The following is a 5,001-nucleotide window of genomic DNA, read 5'->3' on the forward strand; positions in this document are numbered from 1 at the left end:
TACAGATAGGTAACATTTTGTAAAGTCAGTTCGATCTGGGAATTTCGATTTGCCTATAACTGAATAAATTACTGTGTTACAGCTTTGGCACGAAATTCGTTTTATAGAACTGCTTTTTTCAGTCAAGTAACAGACATGTCAGTTTCAATCTGAAGGCCAGTATACTCGTTCTTCAGCACTACACCGACTACAAAATATTTTTCATTATTATATTGCAAATGAATTTTCCATTTTTATATTTTTCATGTGTGGGTGTTGGAATGTGGTTGCAGAATACTGCCAAGTTTCTGTTACATAACGTAGCCGCGAACGAAGTGTTCTAGGCGTTATTGATGTCGCTGATCACAGCTCCGTCAACTTTGAATAAATCTTATTTTCTAATTTGAAACATGTTCCTTAAAACATGCTTTACAATAGAGAGCTTTTACTAACTGTGATTGCATTCATGTTAGTTGCAAAACGACCTTGGGAGTCTGATCAGCTTCCAATCGACATCCCTCAGTAGGAAAGATGACCCAAATTACAAAACACGGCAGCCGCGTTATGGTCTTGATTACTGTGCAAAAGGACGAGCAGAGCTGTGGTCAGGAAAATAGTGTCTTACGCTATGATTCATGCATCAGGTTCAGTGGTTTACGAGGTGTGACAATAAAGTAATGAGACTGATTTTCTTCGCAAGATGTGGCAACCCTGCAGGCTTGCATAGGAACAATATCTTTGACACTGGTTTATAAGCTGCTTCTAGTCCAAGCGGCACATCGATGCAACTGCTCAGTCGTGAGTTGTGCTGTAATAAGTTAATACATGTTTGTGTCTCTCGTCACAGAAATGGAACAGCACAATATTGCGCAACGGTATGGCATTTCTTTTTGTGTTAAATTACGTGAAAACGTGATGATAACTTACAGTAAGCTTCAGAAGGCTTTTGGAGAGGAGGTTACGTCAAGAGCTCAAGTTTTTCGTTGGCATAAAATGTTTAGTGAAGGCAGAACGAATGTTGAAGATGAAGACTGCAGTGGACGACCATCAAACTCACAGACGGATGTCAACTTGGCCAGGGTGCGTGAACTCGTACAATCTGATCAAAGATTATCTGTGAAATTGATCGCAGAAGAAGTGATCATCAATCGAGAAACTCTTGGAATGAGAAAGATCTGTGCAAAAATGGTCCCATACCGCTCTGTCAATGCTGCAGTTTTTAACCTCAAAACAAATTTCACTACTACCACAGCCACCTTATTCACCAGATATCGCTCTGTGCGACTTTTTTCTATTTCCAAGAGTCAAAACGGCGGTCAAGGGACACCCTTTTCAAACAACACAAGATGCCCAAAAAGCTGTGACGCGGGTCTTGGAGGAGATTACAGAAGATGAGTTCCAGAAATGTTACCATCAATGGCAGAAGCGCTGGAAAAAGTGTGTGCAATCAGAAGGGGACTACTTTGAAGGAGACAACACTAAACTTGACTAAATCGGTAAGCAACATTTTTCTTTCACATCAGTCTCATTACTTTACTGTCACACTTCGTAGATCCTCCAAATTAGGAGCGAGAAATGGGATGTAACTTATGAACGTGCTAGAATTTCGGCTTAAAATATATACCTAAAAACCAATCAAAGCTGCACCATATTTTTTACAGAAATAAGCGAAAGGAAGCACGGGAGTTAAAAACTGTAGGAAGAGACCAATGCTTGAATACAGTAGGCAGGTTAAAAAGGATATTAACTACCTTATCAAATGTATCCCCACTGGGCATTAAAGTGGGATCTGTTTACCCTTCTTCTTCATGATGGCTTGAGCTCTGCTGGGGACCCTTTCAATGAGATGTCTGAACCTCTGTGGAGGAATGGCAGCCCATTCTTCCTGAAGAGCCGAAACCAGTGACGGTACTGATGGACGCTGGAGTCTGGAGGCAAGTCGATGTTCTAACTCATCCTAAATGTATTCCAGTCTGTTCAGATCGGGACTCTGGGGACGCCAGTCCGTTTCAGGAATACTATTGTCCACAATGTTTTTGCCTCAGAGCTGCTACTTTATGACGTGCTCTGTTGTCACGCCGATAAAAACAATTATCGCCTTCGAACTGTTCCTCTACTGTACACAGTACACACTGCTGTAAAATGTATTCATATCCTTTCGCATTTAGCGTTTTCTTAGCACAATGAAAGAACCACACCCTAACCACGAAAAACAATCCCATACTCTAACACCACTCCCTCTGTACTTCATTGTTGCCGCTACGAATGATGACAGGTAACGTTCTCCAGAAATTCATCACGCCCAAACACATCCATCGAGTTGCCAATGGGTATAGATTGATTCATCACTTCAAATCACTCGTTTGCACTCATTCACTTTCCAGTGGTGTCACTGTTTACAGTACCTCAAGAGTCTCTTAGCACTGACTGTGAAATCGTGTAGCTTATGAGATCTGTTCGACCACTGAATCCCTTTAACACCATAATCATAGTCATCGTGCCAGTTGGACTGCTGGTAGCACTTTGGGATTCACGACCGATTCCGTCTTCTGATTTCTTGCAGTTCTTTACAGCAATCTTCAGGCAACGGCCTTCCCGCAGTGGGTACGCCAGTTCCCGTCAGATCACCGAAGTTAAGCGCTGTCGGGCGTGGCCGGAACTTGGATGGGTGACCATCCAGGCCGCCATGCGCTGTTGCCATTTTTCGGGGTGCATTCAGCCTCGTGATGCCAAATGAGGAGCTACTCGACCGAATAGTAGTGGCTCCAGTCAAAGAAAACCACACGCCCCTCCTATCCGCATCCTCACCTAAGGATGACACGGCGCTCAGATGGTCCCGATGGGTCACTTGTGGTCTGAAGACGGGGCGCTACAGCAATCTTCCGTAATACTCGATGGTCCTTGCCCGTCAGTTGCACGAGGACTGCCTGGTCTTGGTTTAATTGTTGTTGTTCCTTCGCGATTTCACTTCACCGTCACATCACCAACAGTAGACTTGTACAGTTTTGGAAGGGTCGAAATTTGCCTGATGGATTCGTTACTCGGGTAACATCCAACGACGAGTCCACGTTCGAAGTCACTGACCTCCCCTGACTGACCCAGTCTGCCGTTACTGCTTCTCTACTTACAACGCATCAGTCCCTGCCTTCCTTTATAGTGACGGTTCCGCCTCTCGTGACATCTAGTGGTCAATTCCGCGTTACATAGCGGTGTCCCTGCACTTCTGATCAAATAGTATAGATTGCCGTAGTTATGCAGAGATGAGAAGGCTTGCACAGGACAGACAAGCATGGAGAACTGCACCAACAAACTAGCCTTTGAACAGAATACCACAACACCATCAGCAACTGGAGATGACATATAGGAGCTGCAAAATGCCTGCGTGAAGAAAGGAAGTAGAAACATTTTATTTTGTAAAAGGAGTCGTTACAAACTACGGTAAAATATTGGGACTGATTCACTTTCGTTTTAACTTAGTGCACTTCCTCATCATTCGCATAAGGTTTATGAGACGAGAGAGAGACAGAGAGAGTTCACTCAACAGCTTTCCTCCGATACACACTGAAGAGCCAAAGAAATTGGTACATGGCTAACATCGTGTACGGCCCCCGCGAGCACGTAGAAGTTTCGCAACACGATGTGGCTTGGACTCGACTAATGTCTGGAGGGAACTGACCCCATGAATCCTGCAGGGCTGTCTATAAATCAGTAAGAGTGCGAGGGCGTGGAGGTCTCTTCTGAACAGCATGTTGCAAGGCATCCCAGATATGCTCAATAATTTTCATGTCTGGCGAGTTTGGTGAGCGACGTAAGTGTTTAAACTGAGAAGAGTTTTCTTGGAGCCACTCTGTAGGAATTCTGGACGTGTGGGATGTCGTACTGTCTTGTTGGAATTGCCCAAGTCCGTCGGAATGCACAGACAGAATGCTTACGTACGTGTCACCTGTCAGAGTCGTATCTACATGTATCAGAGATCCCATATCGCTCCAACTGCACACGCCCCGCACCATTGCAGAGCCTCCACCAGCTTGAACAGTTCCCTGTTGACATGCAGGATCTACGGATTCATGAGGTTGTCTCCAAAGCCGTACACGTCTATCCGCTCGATACAATTTGAAACGAGACTCGTCCTACCAGGTAACATGTTTCCAATCATCAACTGTCCAACGTCGGTGTTGACTGATCCAGACGAAGCGTAAAGCTTCGTGTCGTGCAGTGATCAAGGCTACACGAGCGGTTCTTCGGCTCCGAAAGCCCGTATCGATGATGTTTCATTGAATGGTTTGCAAGCTGACACTTGTTGATGATTTAGCGCCGCGCGAGATTAGTCGAGCGGTCTAAGGCACTGTAGTCATGGACTGTGCGGCTGGTCCCGGCGGAGGTTCGAGTCCTCCCTCGGGCGTGAGTGTGTGTGTTTGTCCTCAGGATAATTTAGGTTCAGTAGTGTGAAAGCTTAGGGACTGATAACCTTAGCAGTTAAGGTCCATAAGATTTCACACACTTTTTTTTATGATCCAGCACTGAAATCTGCAGCAATTTGCTGAAGAGTTGCACTTCCGTCACGTTGAACGATTCTCCTCAGTCGTCGTTGGTCCCGTTCTTGTAGGATCTTTTTCCGGCCGCAGCGATGTCGGAGATTTGATATTTTATCATATTCCTGATGTTCACGGTACACTCGTGAATTGGTAGTATGGTAAAATACCCACTTCATCGCTGCCTCGGAGATGCTGTTGTGGTGTCACCGCCAGACACCACACTTGCTAGGTGGTAGCCTTTAAATCGGCCGCGGTCCATTAGTATACGTCGGACCCGCGTGTCGCCACTGTCAGTAATAGCAGACCGAGCGCCACCACACGGCAGGTCTAGAGAGACGTACTGGCACTCGCCCCAGTTGTACAGCCGACTTTGCTAGCGAAGCTACACTGACCGATGCGCTCTCATTTGCCGAGACGATAGTTAGCATAGCCTTCAGCTACATTTGCTACGACCTAGCAAGGCGCCGTATTCAATTGATATTTATTA

The 5,001-nt window shown here is 45.5% G+C and overlaps 1 pseudogene; it reads left to right on the forward strand.

The window, feature by feature from the left end:
* Window positions 1-2,561: 2,561 nt before the first annotated feature.
* LOC124797029 lies at window positions 2,562-2,679 on the forward strand (annotated as a pseudogene).
* Window positions 2,680-5,001: the final 2,322 nt, after the last annotated feature.

Source organism: Schistocerca piceifrons, chromosome 4 (genome assembly GCF_021461385.2).
Source record: "Schistocerca piceifrons isolate TAMUIC-IGC-003096 chromosome 4, iqSchPice1.1, whole genome shotgun sequence".
Classification (NCBI taxonomy): Eukaryota; Metazoa; Arthropoda; class Insecta; order Orthoptera; family Acrididae; genus Schistocerca; species Schistocerca piceifrons.